Source organism: Phoxinus phoxinus (assembly GCF_949152265.1).
Source record: "Phoxinus phoxinus genome assembly, chromosome: 8".
Classification (NCBI taxonomy): domain Eukaryota; kingdom Metazoa; phylum Chordata; class Actinopteri; order Cypriniformes; family Leuciscidae; genus Phoxinus; species Phoxinus phoxinus.
Genome location: NC_136883.1, coordinates 26,994,163 through 27,008,397, shown reverse-complemented (window position 1 = coordinate 27,008,397; position 14,235 = coordinate 26,994,163). Strand labels below are relative to the sequence as shown.

The 14,235-nt window shown below is 38.8% G+C and overlaps 1 protein-coding gene across 1 annotated transcript in view; it reads right to left on the bottom strand.

The window, feature by feature from the left end:
* Window positions 1-14,235, bottom strand: part of cdh13 (cadherin 13, H-cadherin (heart)) — a 352,089-nt gene that overhangs the window by 305,658 nt on the left and 32,196 nt on the right. The window lies entirely within an intron of this gene.

Here is a 14,235-nt window from a genome sequence, read left to right as displayed (position 1 = left end):
TTGGCTTATGTCGCTGAAGCAAACACTTGAACTGCTCAAATATGCTGACAACATTTCATAATTTAAAAAGAGCCTCAACAAGCTCCCAGCAAACTTAAACGGACAGAAATTTGTCTCATTGTAAAGCACAAGCTTTCCAGTTAAAAAATCTCCAGTCTAATGAACCATGCCTGACAGCAACTGCTTAAACAAATCACCAAAAAAAGACACAAATTTCACTGGAGTGCAACAAACATCCGTCCTTTTCAGACCTCAATCATAGCTCTAAACCATAATGATGTAATGTATAGTGGAAACAGTGCAATAATTACAAATCATTTCATCCCAACATGTCTTACCAATGCAGCACAATGTAGTTGGGGCAGGCATCCCACCTCTGAAGGACAGATGGGCCCATGGGAAGCAGCTAGGTAATGTCCAACACTTGCTCGCAGTCGGATCTCTCATGTAGTGGCTATGCTGGGTGAGTTAGACATGCCAAGCTCAAACGTGCATGGTCCAGGCACTAACGCCAACACCATCAGCCGTGGCAGATGGGACTCCCTGCCTCACCGCCAAGGCCTTAATGAAGCTGCAGCTGCTTGAAGACAAGGTGAATCTTCCTCCATATGCACCACCATGCGACTGGCTTTTAATACAGTTCAGGGAGTCGGCCTTTGTCCATCCCCATTTCAAGCTTGACACGTTTGTAAATCCTTCCTAAACATGGCTGATGTCAGAAATAATAGACATTGTGGTGGTGCAAGACAACCTTTTGAGTCAAACGAAACAGAACAAAGCCATGCACTTTTGTGTGAGTGGATATCCATTAGTCAGACAAATGGTGGGACCCAAAAGTTATGCTGATTCTTACCAGACTGGAAGAATAGAGACATATATTTTTTTTTTGTAAATGCACCATTTATGAGCTGGTATAGAAGGGTCTACGACTGCAACATCATCCACGGGTCAATTCATGTTTGTTTAACAAAATGCTTCATCTGGAATTATGCTGCACTAAAAAAAAAGAGCATCTCACCTGCTCAGCGATTCAGAGTCAAGCATATTGCTTGTTAACTTAATGAGCGTGCTGTACAAGGCTTTACCGCAGGAACGGCGAACAACAACAAAACGCACTGCAATGATCTTAAAATGCTCCCCAAAATGTCAGATCTAATGACAATGTTTTGACCCTTTTTTACACTACACAACCGTGACCTATCCAAGCAAAGAGCTGAAACATTATCTATGTTAATGCTGTACTCAATGCTCTTATTTCAAATATTACATGCATTTTGGCTTCTGTTACTTGTTTCAACACTTTAGAAAGAGTAAAATAATGGTTTAAACAGAATTAATGTCTAAATACTGTAAATCATAAACGTGCCAGGTTACTATAAGTGTGATTCCAAGGTGAATGTTTTTCACACCTGGTGGTTTTTGTTATAATGAAATAATTCAGAGCCGTAATTTACTCTATAAATCAAATGTAATGTCGCACATAAAACTTGCTGCATATTGTAGTTTACTCAGCAACAAAGCGAAAACTCAATTATTGCTGAGACTTGCGTTCTGCGAGCAACATAGAAGAACATAGGAGCCTATTTGTTGACTTTTTGGTCAGAGTTGTGCTCTCCAGAAATAATATCCATTTATTTTATGCTGTAAAAAAAAGCTAAATATAGTTATTTTTAGTTATTTCCAGGATGAAAAGCAATTTGAAAAACTTTAAGACAAGAGCCTGAGCATGTGCAGTTTTTGCAAAACTCACAATGTCATGGGATTTGCAAATCTTTGCAACAAATACAAATACAGCAACTTCCCTCAGTATTTCCCCGCTCAGAATCACTAATTTCAACAGCCTGCAAACTTGACCAAAAAACAACAACAACTGGTACTGGTAAACAATGCACAACGGGACAAACTAGTGGTTAAAAACCATTAGGTTTTTAAAGTAAACTGTTGGGCAAGTCTAAGGTTCAGACTGAGGCTATTGGAAACCTTTTAGTCCTAGCCTCAGTACAGATTTACTTCATGAGAGATTAAATCTCTTAACATTTATTATAAACTTAAAAATATTGCATTACAACGCTCAATGAAAGGACATCTCCATATGGATTCACACAGGTCTTGGCTAAGCCCTGAATCTACTAGCCATAGAAAAACAGCCACCACATCACCCCACACAAAGCATACAGTTGGAGAAGACATCATGAGGAATTTTGAAGAGAACATCCCTTTTTAATAAGGCCGTTGTTGGCTAGTTCCCTAGGGACCAGCTTGGCCACTGAGATAAGATCCAGGGACGGGTGAGCGAACCGAAACGGCTGTGGAAAAAGCAGAGGAGTTGTAGTGTAGGAGGAGTTCTAACAGTATTTTACACCAGGCTGGCAGGCCGAAGGGAGACTAGAGCGTTTCGGAGCCCCAGACGGACTGAGCTTTTCAATTAACCTTAATTTAATCACTCTCCACTGCTGAATGCTTTGTTTACCAAACAGCAGCCAGGAAACCAGAGATGAATCCCACCTGCAGCAGAACAAGCACAGGAGGGAGGGAAAAAACGAAATACAAGGTGTGTGGGGAGACACGGTGGGAGATCAGGGTGGGCAAACTCATTAAAAATGCTAGAAGATGGGGGAAACGGAAAGCAGACGCTGTGACAAGGACTTCGAAACTTCTGCGAAGGACCCTGCAGTGGTGTGGTTATCTGCTCTGGCAGACGTACAATTAATCACACGCAGTTGAAGTACTCATGGCTGCCTACTTTAAATTTGTCTTTTCATTTAGCGAAGATGTTTAAACATCCATACTTCATTAAGAGCATCTATCACAGGAGTCCCAAATGGTTGCTGAAAACCTAAACAGAGAATCTCAGCTGGCAGATGGATCTAAGCAGCAATACTGTCCAGTTTCTCGCTTCCCTCTGCGGTGCTGCTGAAGACTTTTTTGATATTCAATCCATTCCAAGTCTCAACAAGCTTCTATCAGTTTATTTCTGTACATCTAAAACCTGTCTGTAAGTGTTTACAGCATTTTCAAGGCGAGATTTCAAAGCTAATGTGTTGCTTTAAACTTTTATAAACTCATGTAAACATGCTGTCGAAACTTTTAAGAGGGTGATTCAGAGTTTACAGAAAAAAATGCATTTTTCCTCTGAAGATAAACAGGAGGGGCTGATATTTAAGATTTAGCAATTCTGTCATCATTTACTCAGCCTCGTGAGCCATTGAAGTTGTTCATAAGATTTGTCCACTGTATTCCTGAAATCATACAGTGCCTTTGTGAGAGGAAAAAAAAAGAGATACAGAATGCCCTGATAATATTCCCCTCCATTGAGCTGTAAACTGCTGCTTGAGTCAGTGAGAACTCAAGAACAAGATCAATCCAATTTATCAACAGATTGTTTTGTAAATTAGACTTTCAAGTGACTAACTGAAAAGATCAATTTGACAATGCAATGGACATTGCTAAAGAAAATAATTTCAAACAGTGTTATTTATTATATGGTTTTCACACAAAGCTGCATGGTTTTAGAAGACCTGTATTACAGTTATAAAGACTTTTATCATTTGTATTTGAGCTAGACAATACCAGTTCTCATTTACTTTCATTGGACTGAAACCAGAGACCAGGATATTATAAATTTATTGTAAGAATTAAGGTTTGGAAAAAAACATTAGGGTAAGCAAATAATGATTGAAATGTCCATGTTTATAGTGACATTTTATTTTTAACTGAGAAAAAATACGATAGTACTAGCCTCATAAAACTGACCTTGAAAGAAAATAGACCAAAGAGTGGCATTGTAACTAGCCTTTAGCAAAAAATCTTGAATGGAAATCCATTGAAGTCTTTGACAAAGTCTGAGCATGTGAAGGTGCCTTGAAATCTGTCAGAGATAGAACCAAAAAAAAAAAGGAGAGCATAGACAAGGGAGGATATGAGAGGATAATGCAGATAATTTGACAAGAGGGACTCAACACAGATGGGGGGCAGAAGCCAAAAAGGACAGATGGCACGGATAACTTCTTCACAGCTGACTCTATACCAGACCACAGCGACTTGCGCCCATCACACCCATACATCACAGCGTGGCACTGCTTAGATGGTGCCATGTCAGGCACTGTAGGCAACAGACTGGAATAAAAGACCCATCAGAGCGGCGGAGTCCGATCTGCCCCACCGTATACACAGTCACACGCGCACATCCAGCAGAGCAAATACCAAACAAAAAGCCATGGATCTGGAAACCAGGGGGGTATTCCAGAAAGCAAGGTTATCTTACCGTCAAACATACCCTGAACTCTCGGTTGATTAACCCAAACCTTGCTTACTCGAGGTACGCTGATTCAAAAAACATGTCTGGGAGTAAGTTCAGCCAACCCACAGTATTTTCACTGTTAACACACAAGACATTCTCAACAGAGCGATGAATTGACATGTCACCATGGAAACAGACAGTCAGAAAAAGTGTGCCTTACTACCGTACTTTCTTCTTCCTTTGTTTAATGGCCATTTAGTTACTTAGTGCATAACGCCACTTATTTGGTGGTAAATAACAGTGTGCTTTCAAAGATAACATGGCTGTAATAATTTTTTGTTAAAGGTCCCATGACATGGGGTTATTTTATTATTTTATCATATTTCCTGGGTTGTCCTTATAATGTTAGTATGTTTTTTTAGATCAAAAATAGTCATAATTTAGAAATAAAAGGCATTTTTCCTAGCCTGATTTTAGCCTCTGATTTGAACGCTCTGTTTGAAGGGGCGTGTCTGCTGTAAGATTCAGTGTAACCGGCCACTGCTGTGATTGGCTGACATGCTTGCATATGAAATAGCTACGTATTACATGTGAAACTCTCTCGAATACTTTTACTACAGCTATTATACGTTTTTACTATTACAGCTATCGAGATTAACGAATCGTCAGAAGTTTTTAAAGTATTTAGATCTATTCCCATCACATAAAATGTTGCCGTGATGAGCATTGAGCAGATGACAGTCTGTTGTTGATCGCAAGAATGAAGATCTTATCATGGCAACGCAGTTTCGGCACTCTCTCAAATGCTTTCCCCAATGCAAACACGGTGATGTAAATACAGTAAGAGCTTCGTTGGGCAGTGCAACGTGAGAGTAGGCTAAATTTTTATGGATTCTTGTACCCTAAAAGTTACCTCCGTTTTTGGAACTGAAAGTTGAGGTTATAATTAGACACTATTTATTCATATCAGATACACATTGTGTAAGTAACTTTAAAGTTTACTCTATTCTTCTCCCAGTTCACAAGCCACTTACTTTCATGTATTTCGGGAGAAGTGGATGAATTCACGTGTTGTAATCCAACAGATCCGATTCTCTGAACTGTGGCACAAACTAACATGGCGGCGCCCATCGCGCATACAGCTCAACTAACGCGATTGTTATAAAGGTGTAAACAAAACACACCCACTTGCATATATTTGACAATTGGAATATCAGATATTTCATGATATAGCTAACAAATTTGTGAATATCTAGAATAAAAAAGGAAAAATGTCACAAAAGCAGATCATCATTCATTCAGCGCTGTTGTGGCTGCGGTGTGTCACGTGACAAGCAATGACGCGTCACCATGAAAACCATAAAGTGGCACGTTCTAAAACGCTCGCCTTGCCCCCGCTGGGGGGGGGTCAGCCAGAATATTTTAAACTTACGTGTGAAACGGTTAAAAGTCAACTATGTCCACTGGTTTGCTTTCATGATTTTCAAAACACAGTCCAGCTCTTCTCTGAAGTCAGAACACTTGCTTTTGCTGAAGTTTAGCTTTTTGAAGGGATTTGCAGAACTCTTCTGAAAGGACATGGATGAAAGTCTCCCTGGGTGTTTAGTGCCCTTGATTCAAGGTCTCTCACCTGGGTCTGGCAAAGCAAACAAAGCGGTTTAAATGGAAGGCTGGGTCAGAAAGGAGAGTGCAAAATGAATTGTAAATTATAAATAGGCCTCAATCCGTTTTGGAGTGCAAGCAATAACCTCTTCAAAACATGGCCCCTTACCAAAATGGAGGATGTCCTGGGTTTTTAAATGCTTGCAGGGCAAGTTGTTTGAAATGTATAGGCGTGTAGGCCAAACCGCACAGGTAAACAAATACACATGCATACACACGCACACCTGTCAGGCACTGTCACCCAATATGTCATGTTGTCTCCACCCACTATGTGAACCCATAAACCTTTCCTTTGTTTCTTCAGCTAATTAAAAGCAGGTTTTCACATAGCAGTCAAGAAACACAGATGGGAGAATGCTGAAATTAAAAACTTGAAAAAATAGAGACCAACAGACAGACAGAGAGATGTCATATTCATTATTAGAGTCTCCATTGGTAACTGCCAGCAAGTAAGGTAAATTTCTTCCCTTGAAGGGTAGCTGTCTGGCATGAAGTCAGGAGCTAAGAAAAATCACTATTTGTTTCCAATATGCCAAATAAACAGAATTAAACCCATGTTAATTGAGTTCTCCAAGAAAATTCAAAACAATACATCTTGACAAGAAATTGTCATTTTGGAAAAATAGCAGGGGTGGCTGGTGTCACTTGAGTTTGTCAGGTAATTTACAAGAGAACATTAGGTGCTTAATACACTGCTCCAAGAATAAAATTAATAGGTTTTCCACAGATGAACAAATTTCATGGCTGATGATGATGACTGCTAGGCCTATCAATTAATATCAGTGCAAAAAACAACAACAACCAAGGCATCACATACCAAATGACACACGCTAAACAACTATCAAGTCTATACAAAAACAACAAACTCGTGCTGTTGAGATTCAATGTTACCTCTAACCTATAGTCACTAGCAGCAAGCTAACACATTTTAATTGTTTATTTATTAAATCATGTTAAATTTAACATCTAGCTAAAGATGGAATTACAGTCTGAGGGTAAGAAATCAGAGTCAGTACCCATCATATGCAATATTTTGTGAAATCAGTCAACTCTGACTGGTCTCGACAAGACGAGCATAGACTGCAAACCTGGGTTAAAATCAGTGTTAAAGTCGTGAGGAAACTAATTTTAGATTAGATTTTAGAACCAAGAGCTTTTCAGATTTAATTAAATGAAAAATAAGATACAGAAGTTACATAAAACACAGAGCAACAACTCACATCTAAATTTGCTGAGTTCAAGTCGCACCTTCTGCAGATCTGTTGCTTTAACTGAAAACTCTTTTCTCTCATCTACCCACCCTCATGTTGCTCTAAAACACAGATAACTTTTTTTATATATAAAACAAATAGCTATCAAATATCGAAGCTATTATTTTTTGTATAACAAAACTCTCAAGTTCAGTTGCTCTTACTTAAAAGATGGACATTTGTGTGGAACTGGAACCCCATGCAAGCCAAACAAAAAGTGCATCATGAGATTAATATGCGGTGGCAACATAATTTATTCTGGTTGAGTATCATATACGTCTAATACTATATTGAGTCTTGTATACGTCTCACCTCGCCTGGAGCTCCAAGTGAGCCAGGACAGCCAGAACCTTTTTGATTTATTTCTAACCTAACACTGAGTGGCTTCTTTTGAAGCTCAGAAAAAGTGCAAGTTTAACCTGACATGTGGTGGATGCAAACGAGCGAGAAAGATGTTGACTGTCTCCAATATAATTTCAAACGCCACACTTTCTGTGGAAAGCTAGAGCGCCTAACAGAAAAAAAGCCCCACTCCCCCACAGAGTTACCTGCCACGGCTTTGAATGAAAGTTGAAGACTCATTAATTTCTTTCAGATCTGAGAGCTCCCAATTGTGCTGGGCTGTCTGAAAATATCACCCACTGCTTTTAGTCTGATAACAAACGTGTTGTTGAGCGGTCATCTTTATTATGTCAAGAGAATGATTTCAGGGGTGTTTTCTTTGAGGTAGAAGGAGAGAGAGAATATTGAATGAGAAAAATAATGTGGTACTGAATGCAAACTAAAATATATGATAAAATAACTCTAAATTAAAACTCTCATTAACAACTCACCCACTCAGATGTCATCACTTACAGTCACCTCGGAATCAAAAAGAACTTGAAACGCAAGTCTGATCTTTTTATATAAATATACATACTGCTTCTGTTGTCCAACAGACAGACAGACAGACGGACAGACAGACAAAGATAGAGACAGACAGACAAAGAAAGATATAGAGATAGACAGACAGACAGACAGACAAAGATACAGACAGACAGACAGACAGACAACGATAGAGACAGAGAGACAAAGATAGATAGATAAAGACAGACAGACAGACAAACAGAGAAAGATAGAGACAGACAGACAGTCAAATATAGATAGATAAAGACAGACAGACAGAGAAAGATAGAGACAGACAGACAAAGATAGAGGCAGACAAACACACAAAGATACAGACAGACATACAAAGATAGATAGAGAGAGACAGACAGACAGACAGACAGACAGACAAAGATAGAGACAGACAGACAGACACAAAGATAGATAGAGACAGACAGACTGGCAAAGATAGAGACAAACAGACAGACAAAGATAGATAGATCGATCGATAGAGACAGAGAGACAGACAGACAGACAAAGATAGGGACAGACAGACAGACAGACAGACAGACAGACAGACAAAGATAGATAGATAAAGACAGACAGAGAAAGATAAAGACAGATAGACAGACACACACACAGACACACAACGATACAGACAGACAGACAAAGATAGAGACAGACAGACAGACAAAGATAGAGACAGACAGACAGACAAAGAGATACAGACAGACAGACATAGAGATAGAGATAGAGATAGAGATAGAGATAGAGATAGATAGATAGATAGATAGATAGATAGATAGATAGATAGATAGATAGATAGATAGATAGATAGATAGATAGATAGATAGATAGATAGATAGATAGATAGATAGATAGATAGATAGATATTTTCCTTGGCCTCATTCATCATCACAGACCAAGATTCTACAGTATGTGCAGATATTGGTATAAATAGATTTGTTTCAATTATTGGCAGCGTTCTCAATTGAATTTAATGCATGGGTGTCCTTGAATTCGCTTGCTCTCTCACACAGAAGCTTAATTTAATATAACTGCACAAATTTGTAATATTTGTCCATTTTAACTGTCTCCACCCCTATGGGGAGAGAAAGTGACTCTTCTGAAAATTACGCATACAAGCGGTGAAATTGTGCATTGCTTAACAAAACACTGATTAAGAGGCAATGCGATATCTAATTGAGGCAATCAGCTGGTTGATTGAATAATTCATGTAGGCTGTTTCAAGACAACCACACTAATGTGGACAACCAGACGTGCTGAAAGCTTGAAAAATGGTATATACGCTGTACTAATTCTGTCAGGAAAACATGTTTGTCCTTTCCTCGTATACATCTCATTCAGTATAATCTAAATGCATTTCTACATCTTCTGTGTTTCATTATGTGATGATGTTTTGATGATGTTCTATGCAGGCATGCTGGGATTAATCTGAGCCTATAAGCACTACAATGAAAGAGACCGAGAAAGAGTGAAGGAAAATATATGAGAAAAGGCATTGAAAGACAGCAGGAGGATGCTGGGAAACAACATAGACTTCATTACAATAATCCATCAGATGACTTCCACAAACACAGCCTTTCCCAGACCAAACAGATCTAACAGCTCCATGATATATAGAGACCACATGCAGGTTTTTGAGCTTCCAATCTAGGACACCTCCACTATATATAGACAAACATGCTGTTTATCAGGTTTAGCATGTGGGCACAGTCTCAATGGGGCAACTCTCCACCACACTAAAGACATGTCGATGCATGAAGTCTCCCGAGTGTCTCTCTGGACCCAGAGGATACGTTTTTGCCTCTGAGGTTGCAGTTGCTTAGCTCAAGAGACTTACATGTAATTGAGATCACAGTTATGGTATGCATCAACTTGTCTCAGGTGTGCCTAAGATTCCTTTGGAGAAAAGATACAAATGAGACAACTGTTGACATACAGAATACATAGCAATGAAATGTATATTAATAACACCACTGAGATAAAGAATTTGTTCTGTGCACATGGTGATATATCTTCTAAATCTCTGTAGAATCTTTTCAGGAGAGAAATCAAAGAAACGTCTCCCGTTTAAGTGATAGCAAACCCAAAAATGAACATTGTGTCATTATTTACTCACTTTCATGCCGGCTTAGAAGAAAAGTAATTTAGGTTTAGAACAACATGAGGGTGAATAAATTAAAATCTTTGGGTTAATAAACCCTTAGCTTTAAAACTTGAAAAGTTTCCATTTGTTTTCCATCTAGTTGCTTTGCTGTTTCTAGTAGAAACAATTGAGATATAAAAGGGATCTCATTTGTTATTCCTCTTTCCTACAGGGAGAGGTGGGTGTTCTTGTGAGGGAACTGTAATAAATCCAAAACAAAGTAGCACACAAGTTCACCGCTCTGTGTTCTCTGTCTGGATGAAGCTTCAGGATAGACTCAGGATGGAGCAGATCACAATAAGGGCTCATTAACAGAGCTTCCTGTTTCACATTCATACAGACATTTCGCAGTGATGGAGGTCTACAGTATATAGCATTGCAACAACATCTACATCGCAGCCAGCGTTTCAGCAATATGAACAGCCTCATCAATAATTAAAAAACATGCTCAATCAATCCTAATAAGACATGGTGGAAAAATTCCTTGGAACACTAGTTGAAAATGCAATGCATGTTGAGTGGAAAACTGATGATCAAGGAATTAAAACTGCACAGTCATGCAGGAAGTCAAAAAAAGACCCAGACCGCTCACTTCAGTTTTGAGTTTCAATAACTACAGTAGAGAACGGCTAGTTTTCAACCTTTTCTCAGCGTATAGCCCTTGTGAAAACTTCACCAGGGGGCAAACAGCTCTTCTATATTGTGGATTTTTCTCAACTGTCAATCTCAGAGAAAAGGTAGAAATTTGCAGGAAATACGCATGGATGTTTGAAAATGGTAAACCCAGAGGGCTTTAGGCACTCAGGCTTACTAAATGCCAGCACAGAAGCTGACATACAGGGCTGCTCCTGCATGAAACATTTACATAGTGAAGTGCGCACAGCTGTACACAATGGCAAACGTGTGTATTTTGCGTGTAGCTGATAGCACTCAGCGTATGAGATTGCATGGCGAGTATGCGATGCCCGACAAAGAGACTCTCTGCATTCATGGGAGGACACATGCGGTTCCCTTCAGAGCCGTTCCTCTCTCAGCCTGGCCTGACTATTGTGCTGAAAAGGCTCGAGAAGCGAATTTAATAATTCACTTCATACAAGAGAAACCATCAAAAACAGCTCTGATATGTGAAAGATGTGTGGACTATGGACCAATGACTTGTGCAATAAGCGCAATATGTATGGATATTCCCCCTTCCATGGCTCAGAGAGAGAAAAAAGGGGAAAGGATTTACTATATATATATATTAAATCAGCACTGGGGAAGCAACTTTGAAACGTTAGCTTGCAAAACTAAAAGAAACTACATTTTATTTGTGTAACATTTTATATAGAAAGTGAATGTGTAAAAATTCTATATTTTTTTATATACATTAATAATATACTATATAGTTCTATATATTTTAATAATATACTATACTTCCCCATCAACAAGAACAAAAAAAGCACTAATAATTAATATAGCTAAATAAAACAGTGTGACCAAGAGCAGTATTTAACTATTAAATATTGTTTTGTATGTATTGCTACAAGAAAGGTGGTGTAAACGGCATGTAGAGTTCGGCGGAGGAACTCAAATGAATCAGTGAATCGTTGAACCAGTGCATTTACTGCAAACGGATTCACTAAAATGACTAGAGAGAGAGAGAACTTTTTGGTGACAGAGTTACATCAATATGCCACGCTATAAACTTTAAAACCTGTGTGCACAAGGCTATATTACAAAAACAGCGCTGTAGAGTTTAATCAGGTTAAATCGCTATTTTTTGTACAAATTCAATAACGGCTAAAAACACTTTTACTTTGTTCTTCCCCAACACTGATAAGTATATTATAAATAAAAATAAATAGATTAACCCATACCCATGAGAATATGCTTGTGAGGCAGTGTGCGAGCAGGATAATTAAAAGTCATTTGTAGTAGTGAACTAATTTGTGTTCTCACATTCTTCCTCAGAGAGTGAGTGTGAACCTGCACTCTTTCCTTTCACATCATCACCTTCCACTCCTCCTGGAGAGACTGGTCTTGGCAGAACGGACCGGATCGTTAATCACAGCAAGGCAGGCCTTTAATAAGTCCTTGACGGGGTTTCAGCTCAAACGACACTCTTTATCAAAGCTTTACACTGGCACCATGTCCTGCTGCATGATTGATACCCAGTGTGACCACCTGTGCCCTTCACGCTGGCAGGCAGAACCCTACCTTAGGGTGTCCGTGCAGTGGAATTCTGGGAAAAAAAGTTGGGCAAGACTGCGTATAACAATGTGATGGATCTGCGAACGCTTTCATTTTTCTCCACTCACCCTTCCTTCGATTCCACAAATGCAAAACGCATGCTTTATGAATGAGCCGACTTGAGTGATCTGTTAACCTTGTGTGGACTGCTGTAAACAGTGAAAAGGCAGCGTGTACGCATAACAAATTAAGCCATATCGACCGTCCATCATCCCAAGTATGCCTAAAAACTAGACATTTTTACGTGCTGGGAAAAGGAAGGAAGGCATCTGTTATTTCATTATTGTTGGTGTAGGTACAAATGCACCAGACGTACATCTCACTCAGTTTTACACAACATGCATTGCATTGATCAAATAAAATCATTAAACTGTTAAAACGGTTAAAAAATGTGTTCATTTCATTTAATTCCAACATGTGTAGTGTTTTCGAACATTAAAAAAGCACCCTATGTGTAAGTTACACCTTAATCAAACAGAATTTCAATAATAGTATCAATAAATTGCAAAGGTCCTTGCACAGAGTCTGAAATTTTCGTATGCGTTTTTTTCGTATTCGTCATTCGGTGGCTCTGAATTGTCAAAACACCTCTCAAAATTCTTGCTACAAATGCGAAAAACTGAAAATTGAACCCGACCTGATTTTTTGTATGACGGGAGAAAGTTTAGGAGACAGTGTGTAAATGTGATTGACACAACGTGAGGTCGTATTTATTTTTTAACGTGCGGAAATTTAACGAGAACGGAGGGGATTTTGGAGGGGAAAATACCCCAACTGAATAATCTGAAGTGTATATATTATGGACTATTTTCTTTCCCATGAGGCCACAGGAGCTGAGGAATTGCCAAATTGAATTGAAGTAGCAACAAAAAATTGTTTAGAAGAAAAAAAAACTGTCTCATGAGTAATTGTCCTAATAAATGGCAAAACTGTACAATTGAGTTATACAAAAACTTACGTCTCAAATCAAAAGCGAACCATTAAATCCAATCCTCTAAGACTAAACCTAACCATGAATGTAACAGGAAAATAAAGATGCAGAGATGACGGACAATATATGTCTGGGAATGTCTGACTGCACACCAAAAAAAAAAAAAAAAAAACATTTCATCAAAAGTCAAGAAGTTTGTTGTTAAACACAGTACATACTCTAAAAGTCTGATTATGGACACAACTACACTTGATGCCTTTTACCAACTACAACTGAAAGTTTTAAGTCAATTCATGTTAATTTCTGAGCATTTGTGACCACCCCTAATAAACACATTAACTGTGACACTCCATATGTAATTTGTGACTTCCTGTTGTTCACACTTCATCTGGCCTCTCTGAATGAAGGTCATTACGCATGAACTGGAGCAGTTTTAAAGAGCTGATATTACCATCATTCATCCACTTACGTGATCAAAGACCAGTAATTAAACACTTAAAATAACCTTCACTTAACAACAAGAAGGGTCCATTAAATTACAGCTGAAACGTCTACTTAGAGGAGCTTATGGAGAAGAGAGGCATCTCAGAGTGAAGTAGTAGCACATTTGACGTTGTCAGGCTGAGAGACTCATTAAATAGACAAGGCCATGAGGAGATAAACGCAATAATGCGAAAGCCCTCTCGCAACACTCAACCTCTGCCACACAAGCACGGCTGTAAATGGGGATTATCTTGTCAGAAAACAGAAGAAAGGCACACTAGATTATGCCTTAATTTTCTTTTAAGTTAATTATTGAGAGGCGTGGTGACGAGGTGCTCTGGGCGATACAACTAGCGGTCACAAAGCAATGATATATGTTTGAAGATAACTCTGTTTCTGCTAA